Raw genomic sequence first — 21,344 nt, 5'->3', positions numbered from 1 at the left:
CGATGAGCACAGCATTGGAGGACCCGCACCTGTCAAGTCTGTCAAGTCTGTCAAGTCTGAGCAGAGCAGGGCTTTGGAAGGAGAGCCTGCAGGAGGGAAGGGGCTCTGAGAGCCTCCCCCTCACCTGGCTTCCTCACCTCGAGCCCCCTCTCCTGGCCTCTTCCACCTCCCCGGTCCCCAGGTATGCTGCTTCTTGTTGAGATAGGCCTGGGGCACAGACAAAACTTCCTTTCCCTTCCTATAGTTAAGACAGGTTGACATTTTCAAAAGGAACTTGTCTAAATGCTAAGATTAAAAAAAGGAAACAATTACAGACATTACGAACAGTGTGGAAATAGTCTAGTTTCTAATCCTCGAGGACAGTGAGAGCCCAGGATGGCTTCTCAGGATATCTGGACGGAGCACTTGAGGAGTTTGGGTGGGTGCTTGGGAGGACATCCTGGGCCCTCCTAAGTGTCAGGGACCAGAGGGCCTTGGGAAGGCAATTCTTTTCCTTATCAGCATCCTCTGGAAATGGGGTCTGATGCCCAGCATCCTCCTAGCAAGGGGAGGGGAGTAGGGGTGGAAAGTTGCTCATTAGGACCCTTAAATGCTCAGGATATAAGAGTGGTTTCCCCTTTTCTTAGAAGTTGGCTCCCAATGTGTGTGTGCGTGTGCACGTGTGTACATGAGTGCATCCCTGTGTGTGCATGTAGGGTGTGTGCATGACTGCCTGGCGGAGGAATTGGCACAAATCATTCTAATTGCAGAAAAGATGCTTGACTCTCTGGATACTCTGGAGGAATTTCTGAGTTTGTAGAACATGAGACTTCCTTTCCAGCTCTCCCCTACTTCAGAACCCACTGCTTCTCTGTCAAGCTAGTTTGGAACTGGCGTGTGAGACGCTTAAGAAAAGTTGGGGCTTGACCAAGAGTGCTAGCAACCCCACTCTTGGACCAGGGTGATGCAGACTGTCTTACCAGACTGTTCTGGCTGCCTTGTCTCAGGTCAAGTAAAAAGCGCAGTGCTGGAAGCTGGGAGGCTGCCCCTACCCACTATTACCTTACATTTGTAACGAGCTTTTAGCATTTATCCTTCAGGGCACGTCGGGCTGATAGATCTCACTGCAGCCCTTGCATGGGAAGGGCAGAGATCCATCTCCCCACCTGACTGGAAAGAAAGGTAGAGAAGTCCAGCTTCTCAATGGCTGGGCCTGCATCCTGCCCTCCTGTGTAGCGCTGAAGACGCTTTGCACATGGTTGGGTAGTAGGTGTTGTCAGTGTCCTGGCCGCTCCGCTGGCCCTTGTCACTTGGGTGCTCGCCAGCTCCACTTCAACCTACTTCTCCTGGCCCAGGGCGGCTGCTGGCCTCCAGAGCCTGCTTTAGCACCTGTGCAGTCGGGCAGGCCTATTGGGGTTTTAACGTCCCCTGGCAACAGCTCTAAATCAACGGCCAAGGGGAAGTGGTGCATAAATCCTCCACTCCTCGGCTCTTGGGGGCTGAGGGAGTGGGGTAGTTCTCACTCCAGGTACCACAGTGGAACTTGTTTGCTCGTGAACTTTGATTGGTTGCTTTCCTTTTCCTGTCTTAGCCACTCCCTTACTGGTGCTCCCTTGTGCCCCCTTGAAAATAAACTCCTTGCACTAGAATCCTTGTCTCAGGCTCCACTTCTGGAGGAACCTGAGCTAAGACAGTAAGGGTCCAATAGACACTTGTGCAATGAATGGAGAAATGAGTACAGGCTTTGTCTAAGCTGTCAGAGATAGTTGGCCTCAATGCCAGGGCTAGCAGCCTGGACTCCTGACTCTCTGTCCCACTCTCTTCTGACGGACCACGTGGCTACTGTCTGGACCTGGATCCTTCTGCATTCCCGGGCTAGGCCCCAGAGTCCCCTGACAGAATTGGTCCCTGATACATTAAACCCTTGGAGAACAACAAACAGATGAGCCAACTAGATGAAAGTCACCTCTCTCCAGAGAGCCACATTTCCTGAGAATCGTAGGTCCAGAAACACCCCTCCCCCAGCCTGGGGAACTCCTTAGGCAAGGGCTCTTTGAGGCCTAGTGGCCAGATTTGGGTTGCGAGGTCTGTGAGGTGGGTGGGGAAGGGGCCTGGCTCGGCGCTGGTCCCAGCAGTGGGGCTGGTCCACTTTCCTCGTTCCTCTTCAACTACCCCCAGGCACACCTGGGGTGTCTATGAAGGCCCCAGGACTCGGGCTTGCTGGCCCCCGGAGCAGAGGGTCAGCTGCACATTTCCTTGAGCGCGGGAGATGATTTACTCTCTGTCCCCCCCTCTTCTGTCTGGACAGGTGGATTCAATCACTTCTGCTTTGCTGCAAGCCCCAGGCAGAGTGAGAAGTTTCACTTTTTGATCTCTCTGTGTGTGGGGGGGGTCATTAGAAGAGTCCTGGACTTGAAAAGTGAGGTACAGAAAGGTGTCGTGGAGATAAGGGGAGGTGGAGGGAGAAATGAGCCAAACAGAGCACTTGGGGGAAAAGGAAGAAAAAGGAATATAGAAGCAGAGTTCTGGGCTCTCTGACACTGGCACCAAATGAGAAAGCTCCTTGCTGTTTTGCACAGCTGCCTGCAAGCTGCCAAGTGGCAAAGGATCCAGGAAAAGGCACAAGACTGGAAAGTGCTACCCAGCAATCTGTGTATTCTGCACTTAACAAGGGGTGAGTAAGTGGAAGGCATCGACAGCTCTGGGCTCTGAGATCTCTAGGGGCTGCAGCTGCCAGGCCACCTCACGCCAGCCTGGAGAGGACCCAGCCCTGGAGACTGGTGCCTGCTCCAAAGGAAGGGCTGCCATCAATTCATCCAATAGCCTGCCTTTTGCCCTGGAGCTGGAGAAAGAAGGACCGGCCACTGAGGTAGGTGGAACGGAGTCCGTGGGAAGTGGTAAGAAGGAGGCACAGACCTGAGCCCTCCTGGGAGCTGAGTGCTTCTAGACTCCAGGGTGTAGGATGGCCAATTATTTTGTGCACAAGTTTCCCTCAAGAAGTGTTAACATCAAGACCTGATAGGCCTCTTCCTGGCATCTTCATGGGCAGTGGAGGCTTCACAGTGAATATCGTCGTTAGGATTTGCCAGCACATTCTTGTGTCTTGCACTGACGGACAGCAGGATCCTTGGATTTCGATTCCTAGTTCGCGTTCAGATCTGGAGTCAGTTACTTCCTTGGGTTTCCAGATGCCGGAATGGGGTGGGATGGGACGTGGCTGAGGGGGAGTGATCTGCTTCTTGGAATAAGTTGTTACCCGAATGGGAGTGGCTTCTCCCAGGGCTTCACCACTCTCCATGACACTGGGTTAAGAGGCAAGATTTCCCAAGGTCAAGGTTGTCTGTGGCTTCAAAAGTATAGGCTGTCCCAGCCCTTTGTTCTTGGCCATGTGGTTCCCAAGTAAGTCACATTGTCTCACACCTGTGTGTATGTGATGGTATCTAGCATCGAGATTGCCCCAAGGAATGATGGCTGGGGAGATGGCTAGATAAATGAATCAATGAATGAGAAGCCCTTTGTTGGTGATAGAAATATGAATAAGACACATTTTATGGTATCGAGTAACACTTGGTCTAGTGGGGCAGAGAAATTAATGAGGGAATAACTCTATTATAGGCCTGAATAGTTTAAGTCTATCGGAAATGCTGAAGGAGCATAGAGGAAGGAAGTAGTAACTGCTTGGGGGCAGTGAGCAGGGAAAGCTGCTGAAAGAAGGCCATACTCTATCTGGGCCTTGAAGGATGTGTAGGAGTTTTTCAGTTTTCCAGTGGACAAGATAGGGGAGGGGAAGGGCAGCTTAAGTTGGTGTAACTGAATAAGCAATGTATAAATGTGTGAATAAGATATGAAACGAGCATCTGTGTCTGGAAGAACCTCAAGATGAGGCTGGAAATGTAGACTGGGGCTTGACTTCAAGGCAGGCAATGCTTCTGATTTCTGAGTATCAAAGATAGCAGCAGCCTAAACTTTGGGTCCACAGACCCCTGGCAAGATTTTTTCTGTTTTCCAAATGCTCAGCAACTGTGTCCCAGGAGGATCATCAGAGGGGGTTGGAGGACCTCTGGTCAAGAAAGGATCCGGGTGGAGCCAGGCTTTGGGACACTGCCCATGTGGCAAGTCAGAGCTGGATGGAGCTGAACCCCATCATCATGGCCTCACTCAGAGCAGGTGAGTCTGGGACCCCTGAAACCCAAACACCTCGCTTTTATGAACTGGAAGTGTTTGTTTCAGGTCATTAAAGTAGTATATGTTCACTGTAGAAAAATTTTAAAACACAGAAAAAAAATTAGAAAAGGAATCCCGTGGATCATTCCGCGTAGAGATAACTGTCCTGAGAACACCATGGTCCCTTCTTTGCATTTGGGTCCCAAAGCTTCTTGTCATACAAGTGCCAGCTTCGAGCCTCTGGTCCCCTGTGGGGGTCTGCATTAGTGGGACACCCATCTGACCTCTCGCTTGGGGAAACTTGCTCAGGTTACATTCAGTCCCTGAAGCTCGGGGGCTGGTGTGAACCTCAGGAGATGAGGAGCTCAGCCCTTATCTGTCCTTGCCTGCAACATGTCACCGCTTCTCTGGACACAGCTCCAGGCTAGGGTTGGGCCAGGGGAGAAATAAAGGACACAATGTATGGTCTCATTAAACGTGTTCCACCTGGGAACGGACAAGAAATATTAAGATAGGTTGAGAGTGAGCATCGTGAGTTGATAGCTAAACATAGTTATTACGCACCGATGTCAGTTCAGACTAAAGACTGCCATTTCTAGATACACGGAACGAAAGCTGAAGCTTTCATCATCAGCAACAGGGTGCGGAATGCCTCGTTTATCTGGAATCGTGTAGGGAATTGGGTATTCTTCATAAGCACATTTTCCCTGATCTCTTGAATCTTATATTTTTAGCTCCCAAACTCCTTTTCTCTTAACTATTTTGGATAGTGATCTCATTAAAGCACTAGTTCTTGCCTTAAACACACACACAGAGAATACCTTGTGTAATTTTAACACCATTGTGGTTGCAACAGTGAATAACCAATTTTGCACCCTGCTACAGCACCAGACTGCGATGCTGAACAACAAATAGAAAGAACGGGCCGTTCAGCCTTCCACCTGCTCAAACCTCTGTAGGAGCCAATAACTGAATATTTATGTAGTAGTGGTCACTGCATAAAGAAAGGGGAACCACCTCTTGCGGGGTGCCTCTGGTGCGGTGGGCAGGCCGCCAGGCAAGCATTCTTTAGAGAAGTTAGCTTACTCTGGTCCCCGCCTTCCAGGACATTTCCTGCTAAGGCACAGTGACCAGGAGACCCCGCCCGGGAGGGCAGAGGCCCACTGCCCTGCTGGAGGAGCTGTGTTTCATGGTCTGATTTCTGGGAAATGGTGCCATCCAGTTAAAAGCGGCCCCACGCGATTAGTGACTGAGCTGTTAACACAGCCGTTTGAAAGGGCAACCTGGGCTTCAGTCCTATGTCATTACCAATTAGCTACTTGACTTTGAGCAAGACAATTTCTCAGCGTCTCAGTTTCCGTACCTATAAGGTGGCAATGATAGTGACACCTGCCCTGCTTTCCTCACAGAGTTGTTTTGAAGGTGCAATTAGGAAATGGAATATTCTAAAGTCCTGCGGTGCTGTCCAAATGTATGGGTCATTATGGTTCTCCTTCCCTGGGCTCAACGGAGGAAGCGGCTGCCTAGGGAGTGGAGGGTGAGCTGGGGCCAGGGTGGGGATGGGGACACTGCCTCTGTCTGCCCTCCCTCAGAACCTATCCTGCGAGCCATCTTTTGCTGTGACAGGCCCAGGAAATCTCCTGGCAGGGTCAACTTCGCGAGGCTAATGGCTTTGCCGTGGGCTTGGAGGTGACTCAGCTGTGGATGTGGGGCCTGTCCTGCTGGGTCTGCACTCACCCGGGGTGCGCAGAGCGCGTGGCACATAATGTTTATTAATATGCCTTGATGAGAGGCATTAATATCTCTTAATGACACCATCTGAGCCTGGCCTCCTTCCTTCTTTCGCTCCTTGCTCCTCTCTCTTCCCCCATCACATGGAGACACACACACACTCACAGATAGAGTGACGCAGTCCGACACAGAGGAGGGTCAGGAGAGAGAGCTGTCCAAGGAAGGGGGCTTGGATGGGGGTGCAGCCACAGGGGTCAGGCAGAGGATCAGGGGTGAGGGAGGAAGCAGGATGCTGCTGGCACTGCCATCAGGTGGAAACTTGGCCAGGAACTGCTTGGTGATGGGAGCAAGGGAAGCAAAACAGTGGCAAGACTTTTCCAAAGCTGGTGGGAAGGGCCAGAGCAGCAGGCAGTGCAAGAGATAGGAGAGGCTGGGGCTGGGAGGGGCTGGGAGGGGCTGGGAGGGGCTGGGAGGGGCTGGGCCTTGCCGGCCCAGGATGGGAAGGAGCCTAAAAGGCCTGCAGGTCACTCTCATGCTGGGTCTGAGAGGGCCCTGGAGTGAGATCCAGAGAAGGGGAGAGCAATGTGTCATACCCACTCACACTCACACATGTTCACACACAACACACTTACTCACATGCACACTTACACATGTTCACACACATACACACAGCCCCACAGGTACACACTTGTGCACACATACCCATAATGTTTTCACACACATGTATACTCACACGCATGCACACTGTCACACACAGACACTTATATACATGCTCACATAACATGCACTCATATACACTACACAGACACACAATCACATATATACACATTCAGACACTCATATGCACTCTCACGTAGACACTCGTACACACTCACATGCTCACACACAGACACACACTCCCATACACGTGCCTAGACACACTCGCTCTTCTGGGCAGCCTTTCACCGGTGGCCACGTCAGGGGCTGAACTTGGAGGGAGAACCAGGGTGAGGGGGCATTTGGGGAGGGGGCTGGTGGTGAGGCTAAAGTGTGGACTGTGGGATTAGGAAAAGCTGGTGTGGGAATCTCCAGGCCCCTGGCAGGAGCCCAGGACAAAGAGATGACTGATTAGGACTGAGGTCTGTGAGTAAGAACTGAGCTATTCTCTGTCGCCCTCTGAGAGTCTGAGCGCCAAGGGGAGGTAGGAAGGAAGGGGGCTGTGGCGAAAGAGGCAGGTGACGGCAGCGGGGGGGCATCCCTGCCCCTGCCTCACTCTCAGCTCCATGGTAGGAGGCTACAGGTTGGCCTGCTCCCCTCTTCGAGCAGCAGCAGCACAATCAGGAAATGGGTACAGTTAATCCCCCCACACACAGGGCTCAGGAAACTTCAACCCAGCCAGAGGGGAGGGAGCTGCAGTGCCTTCTCCTCAGGCCTGGCTCTTACTGCTCCCTGCCTCTCACCTCCAGCATCCAGTCTTTCAGGCTTGGTGGCTGCAACCCCAGGACGGGAGGACAGCAGGACCTGGGGAGGAGGCAAACTGACCAGACTTTGCTTCCTGACTCCAGCTGGACAGGGGGTGCCCAGCAGCCCCTCACCACCCACCTGGCCTGGGGAGTGCCGCCCCAGGGTTGGTGAATGGTGAGGGGGCACTGGCATCTGGACTTCTCCCAGGGGTGGCTGTGAGAGCTGCATCGGGGCTATCCCGGGTTCTATGGAGTAGGGACCACATTCACTGACTGCTGTGGAGGCTTCTCAGAGTGCCTGGCTCCTGCGCTATTGTCCTTCCATCTCCTCTCTCTTTGCCTAAGAGGTGCCCCTCAGCCCCCACCCTGTTCCGTCCTGTTCTCCACTGCCCACCAGGAAATGGCGAATGGTCTCTCGGCTGCTCTGCACTCCCTGTGTTCGGTCTATGAGATGCTGGTAGACCTAGAGAACCAGGCCACAAAGGCTGTAGGGGGCGGGGTGGGCATGGGGCCTGGAGCCAGGAGTGGGAGCCCCGCGGGGGGCAGCTGGGCGCAGGGTGGGAGGCAGTCTCCCAGGCTCTCTTCTCTGCTTTGGCTCCCTCCTCTGGTCTATTTTAGGTTTCCATACTCGGCTCCAGGGGAAGACAAGACATAATCCATACTTTTGGGCCTCCTCTCTCCTTCCCCACCAAAGGGCCTAGAACCAGGGCTGCCTTGTGAAAAGGAAGAAAAGGGGGAAGGAAAGAAGGAAGGACGTTAGGAGAGAGGGACTTTCTGGAAGAAAGCTTGGGATCAGGAATTTTGAGCAAGAAAACATGTTAGAAATGCAGAATCTCGGGCTCCGCCCAGCCATGGTGAATCTGAATCTTCCTTTTAACAAGGGCCTGAGGTGATGCCTAGACGTTAATGTCTGAGAGGCTCTGCCTTGGGGTCCTGCTCCCAGGGCCCTGGGGTCTCTGGACGGCAGAGGACTCCTCAGCAGACCTGTGGTGGCAGCAATGATGAAACATTTGAGTTCTTCTCCCTGACGGTGTCCCCTTTCCAGTCTCTTCCAGGCTCTGGAGCCCTCTAGGGATCACCCTTCCCCGGGGCAGGACCTGGCTGACCTTTAGGTCTGGAGGTGGCCTCAGCTCTCAGGGCTGGTTGGGCCCCTGGGCAGTCAGAGGAGGTGGGTAGGCTGGAGGGGTTGGGGCTCGGCTGGGACCGAGAGACACAGGCCTGGTGTGCACATCCTCTTTCCTGTGCCCTCACTTGGGGCTGCAAAAAGCAGCCTGGATCTGTAACTCTTGGCATTGCTTGCTGCTCTGAGCCTTTGAGTTTTTGGAGTTGGGCAAGGCGGCCCCTCTCGCTGGTGGGGGACCTGGTGACCACACCTGGGTGCACTGTTTGATGGCTGCTCTGGAGGGTGTTTGACACACCCAGTGGTGCTCCCTTCTCCGATCACACTTCTCACTCCCAACTCTGTTTGAGGATGGGGAGCATTTATTCCCCAGGTGTTCAGGGACCTCCAGGGAAGGAGGAGGAAAGAGAGCACTGCTCTTCTTTGTGGCCTATAGACTAGAGGAGGGTGTGCAAGGCGGCAGGGCTTGTGAGTCAAGACGGGCTCTAGGGCCCTGGTGCCAGCAGGAGGCCTGCAGCTGAGTGACTTCCTTAGTTTTCTGTCCTCAGAGATGCCCAAGCAAAGCTGCCATCCCTGACAGGCTGCCAGCCTGCCCTCACGCTCCTCAGCCACGCCAGGGCCTGTTTGATGGGCCTTGGGGCCCCTGCGGCCCGTGTCAAGCCAGGCTCATTTCTCTAGGCCAAGGGAACAGTGAAAGTGACCTACCAGGTCCTGCTGGGGTCCAGGGCCACACAGTTGTCTGGGGCAGGGGTCGGGGGAGGGGGCTTTACCGCCCTCTCTGGGAAGGCCAGCAGTGCCTGGGTCACCATGCTGCACCTTTACCGGGGGGTCGTCTGTTAAGGGCCACTCAGCTGAGTCCACAGGCCAGTGGGGAGGTTTGTGTGCAGAGGACCCTGGCTGCCTCGGATGGGTGCCCCCCTTTCCTCCCGGCAGGTGGAGAGCTGGAGGGGGGGCCAGTTTTGGGGCTTGGCTTCCAGCCTTGCAGGGATCATCATAGGTCTCAGAGTGTGTTGGAATGAGTCTTTGCACAACCTTAAGGAGGGCCCAGCAGTTCCTGGAGACAGTACCCAGGGTTGTGAGGAGATGGGAGGAAAGGGGATGGAGTGATGGCAGAGAAGAAGGCCAAAGGGAGTTGGGGGACTCCACAGCGGCTGACTCCCCAGGCTTCCGGTTCTGGGGCTCAGCCCGCCTCCTTCTGGTCCCTACCCATGGGGCTGGGTCTCAGAGACCTTGCACCCTAGGAGTCTGGGATTCTAGGAGGCTAAGCCAATCCCCAGGCCATGCTACAGGGAACGGAGACAAACTTCTCCCCAGAACTTTTTCTTGCGAGCAGTTAATTGCCCTGGCGTCTGAGGCTGCAGTGTACACGCCAGGGGACTTTAATGAATGCAGATGACAGCTGATTAATCTGCCGTCTCTGGAGCCCTGCTCCTCTCTGTGGGGTCTGGCTACGCTCCATTCAGCCTCAATGGCCTGCACCAGCGGGGTGGGCTCCAACCTATTACCACTGGCGCTTCCCACCCTAATGGGGAAGAGGGCAAGCCCCCACCCCTCCTCTGCGCCCCTGAGCCTGCAGTCTTGTCACACACGAGGGGCTGGCCTGGAGGAGTAGGCTTGCCCCTGCTGGACTCTGTCACTGGGCATTTCCCTACAGGAAGGGGGCCGATTGCATGGAGAGACCCAACCAGCTGCTCAGTGGGATTCGTGTGAAGGGATTAAATTTAGGGGCGCTGTCTAGACAATGGCAGATGGTTGGTTTTTCAGTTACTTGCTGACCGTGGACTTGAGAGAGCAGCCAGGCCGTCAGATCCTTCCCACTCTGGGGAAAGGCCCAGAGAGAGGTGCTGGGGCCAGGGGAGAGGCCCTCTTTCTCTCCCGGCTCTGCTGCCCAGGCTCCCGGGAAGGCCACAGCTGTGGGGCTTCATAGGTGCCGAGCGCTGTGCCGCTGTCGGGGTGGCTTACAGTCTGGTGGGGACACGAGAGTAAAGAGGCAACTACAGATGTGAGGAGGTCCAAGAGGAGGACACAGGGGCCTCGTTCTGGGCAGGGAGGCCTTCCTGGAGGACACAGAGTGGGCTCTCCACCTGAGAGTGGTGCTTGCCAGAGGGAGGGGAGGCCCCTATTCCAGACTCCAGCTGGCAGACCTGAGTTCCTTCAGGACGTCCTCATCCCCAAGAAGCCCCAGGCCCTTAGCACCTCCTCCTGGAGCTGCTTGCCCCTCCCTTTGGGCCGCCTGGCTGCTGGGGGAGGGAGGATTGGTGAGGAGGAGCGTGGAGGGAGTGAGAATCAGGCCTGGAGTGGAGGCTGCTGACCTCCTCCTGGGCAGGACCCCCACTGGGAAGCAGAAGCAGAGGTCCCTTTGGGGTAGAAGCCCCCTCAGATTCCACAGCAATAAAGAAGGGGCCCCGAGCTCAGCTCGCTCTTGCCACCGCAGCCTCTAATGACAGGGTTGGGGTGTAATGAATATCTGTGTGCTCATAAAACAGGCTAATGACTGCCCTCATTTAATGGACCCCTTTCATCCTCACCCATTCCCAAACCAGAAGGGACCATCCCGGGGCTGGGCCCTGGAGCCTGGTAGCAGCCACAGACCAGCTCTTTGTGGTGGGGGTCAATTCGTTCCTGAGCCTGAGGCCCCTCTGGAGGGAGACTGCCTTTTCCTCCTCCATTCCTTATCTAGTTGAAACAGCCCTGAGGAATTTAGGTCGGCTGACTCTGGTGACCAGCCTTAGGAAGTAGGCAGGGGATAGGGAGGGAGGAAGCATATACACCCTGCTTCTTAAGAACAGTGTCGACACTTATAACACATGGCGGCAGAGAAAGAGCATTTAGCCCCCGCTGGCTGCACCACGCCCCTTTCCTCTGCCCAGGTACGGATAGGAGCTCGCAGATCATCCCAGCGTCAACTCCAACACCTGAGGAGAGCCAGACCAGAGGAGGGAGGCGCTGGGCCTGCTGAATCACCAGCACCTGTGTTTTGCTTGGGCTGTCTCCCGCTCAGGGACTAGCCAAGCCTGACCCTGTTTGGCTTCCTGGAGCTTGGTGAGATCACAGCCCGGGGTGTTGTGGCTGCAGGCCAGTGTGACCTGCTATGCAGGGAGTATTTTTAAAGAGATACTTGCCCCTGTGTTCCCAGGATTAGCTCAATGAGAGATTCAAGTTGTTCTTTGAGTCCTGCCCCCTGCAATTTGATTACAGAAATTGGTCAGGGGAGTGTGAAGTCATTTGGGATAAAATGTGTAGTGGAAATAAACAATCCAATCCACTTGTCATGGACCAGCCCTGGGGGTGGCCAGGGGTCCCGGTGACTGGTAGCATCTGAGGGAGGGGGATGGGCAGAATCAGAGGCCCCAGGCCCCCAAGGATGGAAGGACAGTCTGATTTGTTTTCCTCAGACTTCTAGAACTCCTGACTGCGGCCTTCTGGGTAGATCCTGGACAGGAGCCACAAGTCACCATGACAGGGTCTGCCAGTGGCAAGAAACTCGTTAATGAGTCAGCCTCAGTGTTCCCATCCAGGCACTGGTCCAGCCCTGCCTCCAGGCCACCTGCAGATAATTGGGGTCAATGGAGGGCAGAGGATCCCACGAATGCAAGTTCCCGTGCCTTTAACTGTCCTCCTGGGTTCTTATCCTTTCCCCTTGGAGACAAGTGCCCTCTTACAATGTGGGGCAGAAGAAAGCACAGCTCTCGGGTCACACAGAACCTCTCAGGGGACACCTCAGGAGGAAAGGAACCTTCAGGGAGGTGCAGGTCTTCAGTTCTGGGTTCAGGAGAGTGGGGAGCAGGCAGGAAAGGTGAGTCACTCGGAAAGAGGTGGCGTCGTGGTTATTAGAGAGTAACAGCCACCGTCCTGGCGCGTGTCGGGCGCTTTCCACTCTTGTGGCGTTTCAGGCACTTTTGTGTTGCGGTGTCATTTAATCCTCCTTCGCAAGGAGGCAGAAAGGGCGGAGATTGCCACCCCCAACTCACAGGTGGGGAACACAAGCCCTTGAGAGGTTAAACGACTGCCCGAGGTTAGAGTCTCAGGTGGCCTGGGCCTGGGGTGGAATCTAGGCCTCTGACTCAGAGTCCGCTGCTGCTGTGCCTACACTTCACAACAAAGCGGGCTGTGTGGAGGAAGTCAGGTCTGAAGAGAAGACATGATTCCTCTTCCCTGTGCTGGGATTTCTTGGGTGACCCTGGATGTGCTCCAATCGGGCTGACAGACCAGTCTGGGTCTTCCTAAACCTCTCCTGGATCATGCCCAGGCCTGGACTGGGACAGCCACTTTCTCCAGGGCCTTCCTGACTTAGGGGACCCTGAGTGCCACCGTGTGGGGCTGAGAGGGGTATGGGCTGAGATGAGTCAACACTTTACAAGTCTTGGGTCCTGCAGAGACATCAGCAACCTTATGGGGAAGTGAGACTGGAGGGCCAGGGGGTGGCCAGGTGACTGGGGGAGGGCCCAGGGCCCTGTGGCTAGAGGTTTTACCCATGGAGGCCGAGAGCTTTCCTCGAAGCCCTCATCTGCTTGACCAATAAGAGTTGAGGTTCTTATGAGCTTGGCTCCTGTCTTTTCTCAGTTTCAGATGCCTCCTCAGAGTCTCTATCTTTCTAGTCCACTGACACTTCTCTTCCGCTGTGAAGCCTCCTCGATCGCCTTACAGGGCTCCCCCTCACCCTCTGCGCTGGGCTCCATCGTGGCACTGACCCCACTCAGCCTAGAACTGCAGCTGCTTGCTCTTCTGCCTCTCCTCGGACCGCCGGCTCCTCCAGAGGATCTCGTCCCCCTACGTCTCTGTCTCCGGCGTTGTGGTAGGGGGAGACGTGGTAAATGTCTGAGGCAGAAGGGGAGGGACTGAGCACGCCGAGCACCTGCCTTGTCCACGCCTTCCCTGTTCATCGGTGCACTTGATCACCTCAAAGCCCGCAAGGCAAGGGACCGAGGCTGCGGGGAGGGCGGTGACTCGGCCACATCATTAGGTAGCACAACTGGAATTAAACCCAGCTATTGCTGATTTCAGACATGATGCTCTTTGCCCAACTCAATACTGTCTCTCAAATGTTCACTTAGAAGAATGTGGGAGAGTGACAAAATGGATTATGTGTCTATGGAGTTGAATCAAGGTGTTGTCCCTGGCTTGAAAAATGCACCCAACTTGTGGCAGGAGAAGCATTTTTATTTCATTGGATCCAGCTTCCTTCCTTCTTTTCAAGAAACATCCTTGCCATGGTGAACTGTGAAAGAGCCTCATGGCTGTCCCCGTGCCATGTGCCCTTCCAGTGAATCCAGGTGCTCAGGGCTGGAGCCACCCTGGGGGCTGGAGAGTGCCCTGGGCACAAGGGCTGATCAATTTGGGGACAGGATGAGCTCTTTTTTCAGTCTGGAAAAGCACCAGTTGCCCCATCTGTGGCCCCTGGCTGTGGGATCTGTGATTCTGTCCTCGGACCCTTCTGGAGTAGTGTCAGTCCCATGGACTGCAGGAGGTGGTCACATCTCCACTGTGGGGAAAGCCAGAGGATTCCTCTTCCCATCCTTCCCCTTCTCTCTATCCCAGCGTCTTCCCCCTCTGCTGTCTCTCCTCTCTCTAGTCTCGTCTTCCTCAGCCCTCCCTTCTACCCTCTTTTTCCCTCTCCCCTCCTCTCCCTTCTGTTCTCCTTCCTTCACGGGGAACCTTAGCCCCCTATCAGGAAACAGGTTTCTTCAGACCCTCCGATCCCCGAGTCTGCCTCCTCTGGATTGGCGCTGTCCATCCCATACAACACTCTGTGATGATGGGAATGTTCTGGATCTGCGCTGTCCTGTATAGTAGCTGCCAGTCATATGTGGCTACTGAACACTGCAATCGTAGCTTGTGCTGCTGAGGAACTGAATTTTTACGTATTTTATTAGATTTTAATTAATTAATTAATTAAAATAGGCACATATGGCTAGTGGCTACTGACTTGGACATCAGAGCTGTAAATGATACCAAGTGCTGGACTCCCAGGGGGTCCCTGCAGCTGTCCCCCATCCTTGTCCGGGCCCTGCCCTCCCTCAAGTGCTCTCCCATGCTCAGCTTCCTATTCTGCACCCTGTGAGAAGCCACGGAAGCCTGGGTTCGGGGCTTGGAGCTGGGTGACCTCGGGCACTGGATCTGTGAGCCTCAGTGGCCTCTTCTGTGAGATAATGAGGGTAATTTCTTAAGGAAGGTGCCCAAGCTTTAAGGATTCCTTTCAGCTCTAAGTTCTGTGTGTCTTTGGGCAGGAGCCTGCTGTGACCAGATCTGGGTGAGTCAGTGCGAGCAGCAGGGCGGTCAGTCTGTGTGTGTGTGCATGCATGTGTGTGCACATGCTGGGGGGGCGGGTGCTATGAAGGGCAGCAGTGAGACCCTAGAGGCTCCTGCTTATCAGTCTGACCCTGCCTGCCTGACAGCCTGAGACCGGGAAAAGGGTTAAAGGCTCCCTCGTTAGGGGAGGTTGCAGCCGGACTCCACTCCCGGCAAGCGTTTGCCCGCTCCCTGGCAATTCCAACTACTGGCAACTCCTCGGCTATTCCAACACTGCCCCAGACTTCCTCTTTTGCCATAAAAGTCTCCCGGAAAGTCTTCCCACAGAGGCCCCGGGGCTTTCTCAGGGAATGTGTGAGTGTGTGTGAGCACAGGCACTGTAGAGCAGGAGCCCCGGGCCGTGTGCACGCTCTCCCACAGAGCCGCAGGCCCTGGTGCTGAAGGGGATGTCTGTCCCAGCTCCAGGGGGAGGGAGGAGGTGGGCCTTGGCCTAGACTGAGCCCTGGCTCCTGCGATGCTTAGACTTTAATCAGCTTGAACAACTGGGACACATGTGTGCACACACACTGCATGGGGAGGTGTGTGGAAGGAAGAAGAATTAGCCTTTGCTGCTTTGCTCTCCCTCCAAGCCTCAGTTGCAGCAGATCCCCCACATCTGGAGGGAAGAGGGAGATCCTTGGAGAAAGGCTGTTCTTAGGCTCACGGGTGTGATGGAGGCTCCAAGCCTATGGCTGAGGCGGAAGGGACCATTGAGAGGAGCCCTCTGGGGACAGGGGAGAGAAGCCCACCAACCAGGATGTGACGGGACACAGCCTCAGTGCGGAGAGAAGACAATGCCTTCTCTTCTGCTCCAGAAGGTGCCCAAGCCACGGGGGTCCTGGGTCACAGAACCCACCTGGTGGGGAGTTGCATCAGAGCAGAACTGCACGGTAGATGCCTTGGGGGAGAGGGCACTGAGGGCTTGTGATCCTAATTTTCCAACCTTCAGGTGCTTAGGGTTGAATCCTTGGCCTCCACTGGCTCTGCTCACCATCTCCAACACTCTTCTGCGCTAGTCTGCACCCAGATGGAGGTGGTTGCTGGGGGCGAGCGCAGAATGCAAGGTGTGAACCAGCGGTCACCAGGCTTTAATCAGCCCTGAGTCAGAGAGGTGGGTGGGAACACCTTCAGGTGGTCTTGGGGATCCCCCACAAGCACGGGCTTCCTGGGAAAAGACAGCCCTCCCTGACTGGGAACAGACGAGGCCTTTCTCTGCCGACACTATACACCCCAGGAGAACAGAGAGGCCACTCAAGTCTTGAACGATTGAGAAGCAGACCTGCCTGGAGGCAGGGAGTTTGACCAGAGGACTTGTTGGGTCCCTTCTGACTCTTGTCATTCCACACAGAGGACTCACCACATCAATGCCTCTTGGCTCCAAGGACCTACTGAGAGTTTGCGGGATCCCACTCTTGGGCCTGGGGAGATGACATTCTGGGGTCAGGGGATGGAGAAGGGTGTGGGGACAGAAAGGGGTATCCCACAGAGCTCTTTTAGAGTTTGTGAATTTGCTCCAGTGTTTTTGCTTCCCTAGAAATAGGAGAGAGAGTGGCAACAGTTGGTAAGGTCTGAAGATTGCTTTTTGCTTATGCGTGGTCTTGGTAAGAAAGTCATGGGGTGTGTTCCTCCTTTATCATAGCTGGCAGCCCGGATTTCCCACAATACAATGAATGGGAGCCTGAGGTCTGGCTGGTTGGCAGCTTCCCCACACGTCTCTGTGGGCCTCTGTGTAGTTCTTCCTGCTTTAGATCTGTGGGCAAGAGGTCCCCTCTGTGTAATGTCAGCCCTAGGAGCACAGCTGCCTTCCCAGGCTCAGGACCTCCCTCTAGCTTGCTAGAGCTCAAAGCCACGCCTGCCCCAGCCCCTGCCTCTACCCATCTCCTCCCTCCCTAGACAGGGCCATCACCACCCAGGGCACAGCGACCAAACACAGCAGATGGATCAACTCTCTGAGATGGTCCCTGTTTGCCTCTTTGTTCGAACATTGCCACCCCTTCCCTTCCTTTGAGCAGATTCCCCACATAGGTGGGTGGCTGCAGACAGTTGTGGAAGCACATATGAGCCATGGATGATGAGATCTGAAAGGGAGTTTGGAAATCCTTTAGTGGGGTCCACCCTCTGCATTTTACTGAGGAACTAATTCAGGTCCGCAGCATCCGTGGGACCACTTACAGCCCACGTGAGTCTAGACCTCATTTCTCCTGATTCCCAGTGTGAGATAATTTATAAGAAATTACCTTTTAATTTTCCCAGGGGCTTGGATGGGCATGGGGCTGAAATTTGGAAAAATTTGGGCAGAATTTTCTCTTTTTCCAAAATCCAGGTGGATGGTTCTGGGCAAATGGCTGGTGTTTAATAAATGCCTGTTGATTGACCTGCATCTCTGGGTGACTCCTCTCTCACCTTTTGTAGGAAGGAGGGGCAGACCCTGCAGGGGCTTGGTTTATCCCTTCACTGCTCTCATCCTCTAGATTTCCACTCCTGCTGAGCAGGTAGAAAGGATGATGCCAGACAACCCACTCCCCCATCCCTAGGGTCACACTGTGCGCTCTCTTGGCTTCCCTCAGTGCTAAGACCTGAGCAAAGGTTTCAGTCTATGCAACGCAGCCACCTTGACTAACTGTTAGAGAAATAAACAAGATGGTATTGTGCCGAGGGGAGAAGAGTTACATCAAAAGTATCTCAGAAAGGAAGAAAGCCAAATTTTTATGTGAGATGCATGGATGGGGGAGAGAGAAAAAAATATTGCCTGGGTAATTAAGCTAATAGGTTTCTTAAAGAATGCCCTTGTGAGTGATGTTCAACACATTCAAGTGTTGACAAGAAGGTATTGAACTTGACGCCCACGCAGCGGGCAGAAGCATGCTCTCGGTTCTGACACACCTTCTTTGTCTGAAACTTGTAGTAAAACTCCGCACTGGGTTGTGAAATCTGTCGCAGGGAATCCGGGCTGCAAAGGCTCCAAGGTCAAGCCTCCTGCTTCTGGATAGATTTGAAGTGGGCGAGGGCGGCCACCCTGAACTCAGTTCCCAAATAAGAAGAGCAAAGGCTGGGTCTTCGACTCGGAAACCTAGAGATGCTGTTATGTCTGTGTGAGACCTGGGGGTCTCTGAGGGCCCACAAGACAATTTGCAGCTCTTTTGGGGTGCTCAGAATGAAGCTCTGTCCCTTCCCTCCAAGCCCCCACTGCCTTGGAGAGCTTGAGTCTGATACCCAGGAACATCTGTGTGATCCTAGGGTTTCCCTCTCATGATGAACTGGTGGAATAACACAGGGGACTATGTGAATACGGACTTTCCCTTTCTCTTAAATCTGTAGTAGGGAGAGAGGTCCCGAATCATTGGTGGGCTGGTGGAAAGGAGCCTTGCCTTGGAGGAGGAGGAGGGGAGTGTGTGTCTATATGTTTGTATTTAAAGAAAACTTTGCGTTGCTCTTGTCTGAAACCACAGGAACATAAATTACCACTCTTAAAACAAAGGGGAGCCCCCTTTTCCATCAGCCTGGCTCAAAGGCCCTGAATAAGGATGGGCTCTTTGCCTCTTTGCCTGCTGCTGGCTTATCAGCCTGCCTTCCTGCCTGGCTGTCATCCATTCCTCTCATCATCAGTCATCTACTCATCCATCTTCTCTTTCTGTTACCTTAGGCTCAGACTTATCAGGTGATCAGAGTTTTCAGGCTGGGACCTGAATCTCCAGGACTCTGTCACAGTTATGGTGGCCAGATTTGTAAAGTGGAAAAATGGTGACGTGACTGTCTTTGTGGAAGAAATTTTCTTTCTTAGATACTTAGCAAAACTCTTTGACAATAAAGTAACCTAAGTCAACGGTTGTCTGGTGACCCTGAGGCAGCTAGCTCATCTTAAGGGGACAATTTAAAAAACCTGAATCAACACCCATGGTTAATGGGTTTCCAGCCTGGTGGAAAGACCGGCGCTGCCCCTCACCTGAAGTCATACGTAAAGGCGGTGTGTGTCTGTGCATGTGGTAGGAAGAGCGGGGTGAATTGGAATTTCCCCTCATTGAAAAACAGCAGTCAAGGAAGGCAATCCCCCAGTGCAGCTGGAAAGCCTGGGTTAGCTCTTGGCTCTGTCCTTCGTACCAGCCCTTGTTCTGGGGGCTCTTTTCCGCCTGGAGAAGCCAGTTCCCACCCAGGCAGTCCCACTGTTCAGGAGATGTAGGATTCTGGGGTTTGTACATACTCCTAAGACATTTCTGTTTCTGGGAAAAGAGAACAATTTCTCATCTTTCTGCCTACCTCCCGATGCCTGAGGATGCAGCATTAGAGAAAAGGCTTTGGTTGAGTAGGGATACCTCATAATTTTACAATCAATTTCCCATTCCTCCAATACTCTCGGTCCTCATTCTCCATCACGGAGACAGATGGCTGCTATGTCTCTCTCTTTTCTGATTGTCCAGTTTGAATTTTCTAAGAGCAAACTGAGAGGGCTAATCGGATTCCCCACTCGCCTGTTTGACATAGGCGTGTGGCCAGGGAGTAGCCTGGCAGCCTAGTTCAGCATACTCTTGTTGAGTGCCTACTGTGTACAGAGCCAGGGCCGGGAGCTACAGGACCACAGTTCCTGCTCTGAAGAAGTGTTCCGCCCATAGGAGCCCCAGCGCTGCCCATACCATCCCTTTAGTCCCAGAGGTTGGGCATGGCCTGCTCAGGAGCTAGGAGGGAGCTGTGAACATCCCAGAAACATGCAGGTTTCCAGAGAAGTCACTTCTTTGGGTGATTTCCCATTTCCTCCTACCTCCCAGCATCGAAACTGGGGGTGCTACGTAAACTTTGACGAGGAGTCAATGATTCAAGTGCATCGGGATGGACTTCTAGCTGGGATATCTTTTCGTGTCAAACTCTTTTTGAAAATAATTTTTCCTCCCTTGGAGACACCTAGCCAGAGCGAAGCAGACTTCTTAGTCTTGACAAAGAAATCAGAGCGGCAATACTGTTCGTGTGTTTCGTGTGGACGCACAGTGCTTAAGCGCTTGAGAGCTAGGCAGCTTTTGCAGCTGCCAAGAGATTGAGGTTGAACTCCAGGGCGGAGCCCTCCAGAGTAGCTACCTTGCTGAAGCCCTTCCCAGGGCACCATTCCTTGTGGAGGAGGGCAGAGGGCTGCAGCCAGGGTCCTGGGCTCTGGGCTTTGCTGTGCTGGTGGGGAGCCTCAGCATTGGCTTTTGGACCAGACTTCCTCGCCGCCGTGGGAGGTGTGAGGGCTGGAGCCGGAGGCAGGAAGTGAGTGCAGATGGGCTGCTCGGACAGCTGTGCGGGGAACAGCACATCTGTCAGGGCGAGTCTGCTGGGGCCCCTCCCCACAACTTCTGTGCTGAGTTTTCCCATTCAACAGGGTGTAGGCTGGGGTTGGGTTCCAAACAGGGAAAACGATGGGAAAGGAAAGTCTGAAGACAGAGGCTGGAGCTAGGAGTTGCTGGGAGGGTACCTATGAAGAAAAGGATGTCTCTGTGCTCTGGGGGAGCGGAGGGACAAAGGGAAAAGCGAAAAATGAAAGCAAATGGATCAAACTGCGTCTGCTCAGGATGGGCTCTGGGCCTTGCGGTGGCTCCTGAGTGCCCAGGGTCTGGTGTCTCCTCCTCTGTGGGGCTGCCTGACCGCTGGCCTCCCCTCTCCAGATGGCCTCCTCTCCTGGCGCTCCTCGAATGTCTTCCATTGTAGGGTTAAAGGCCCTGAGGTAACTGCTCCTTTTCTGTCTTACCTACTAGACTGCAGGTGTCCTAAGATCAGAGACCCTATCTCCTTCATCACTGAATCCTCACACAGCAGACACTCTAGAAGTTTGTTGAGTAAATGGTTTTGTGGTCTAAACCAACACAATGTTTCCTATTCAATCCCTCCATTTTCTCTAACTGACTTTAAATATTGCTGGGAAATATTGCTGGGAAAGCTGATCCCAAGCAGGCAACAGGAGAGATCTTTGGGCGATAGAAGTCAGATCAGACTGCTCATCGGGAGTTTGCCTGCGGGCCTGAGGTTGGCTCACCATTTTATCCTTTCTAGGGAGCTTAGCAGAGAGGGAAGGCTCATTGTTCTAGAAAATGTACACACTGATTTGGCCCCATGGCCATTTCCATGTCCTCCTCGGGCAGTTGCTCCTCCCTCTGTGCAGAGCTGTGAGCTGCCTGGTATCGAGCCAAAGCAGCAGGAATTATGGGTCACTTGGACTTCTGCAAGTAGGGAAGGCTGAGGGTTTCCCGACGTCAACCCCGCCATCTCCTCTCTCTGTCTGGTTTTCACAGTGAAATGAAAGGAGATGGGAGTTTGAATTCTAGCTCTGCTGTGCGGCCATGGGTGAGTCATTTCTCCTCTCTGGGCCTCAGTATTTTCATCTCTACAATGGGAAGGCTGGACCAGATGAACTCTGAGATCTCTTCCAGTTCTTAATTGTCACAAATCTGGTAGGATAATGAGTAGAGAAATGGCCTTGATGTTTTACACTGTCCCCTGAGAGCCTGGGCCGGGCATTTCCCTTCCCTTAGGCTTGGGGAAGGGGGGAGGGCCCAAGAAGCCCCTGCCCCACTCACTGACCCCCGTGTTTGCCTCCTGCCGCTGCCGTGGCTCTTCCGGGATGAGTTAGTCGGATCCTGCTTGGAGTCAGAAGTTCT

General features: G+C 53.9%; 1 protein-coding gene and 1 long non-coding RNA gene across 2 annotated transcripts in view; one reads left to right on the top strand and one right to left on the bottom strand.

The window, feature by feature from the left end:
• The window catches only part of PEBP4 (phosphatidylethanolamine binding protein 4), a 185,135-nt gene that overhangs the window by 16,118 nt on the left and 147,673 nt on the right, over positions 1-21,344 (bottom strand).
• LOC106847703 (uncharacterized) overlaps positions 1-21,344 on the top strand; it is a 72,186-nt gene that overhangs the window by 13,495 nt on the left and 37,347 nt on the right. The window contains exons 4-5 of the long non-coding RNA XR_011502051.1: positions 2,559-2,848; positions 3,997-4,146. This is a non-coding gene — a long non-coding RNA (uncharacterized lncRNA). The remainder of the gene's footprint in view (positions 1-2,558; positions 2,849-3,996; positions 4,147-21,344) is intronic.

Source organism: Equus asinus, chromosome 3 (genome assembly GCF_041296235.1).
Source record: "Equus asinus isolate D_3611 breed Donkey chromosome 3, EquAss-T2T_v2, whole genome shotgun sequence".
NCBI lineage: Eukaryota > Metazoa > Chordata > Mammalia > Perissodactyla > Equidae > Equus > Equus asinus.
This window is presented reverse-complemented; position numbering and strand designations above follow the sequence as displayed.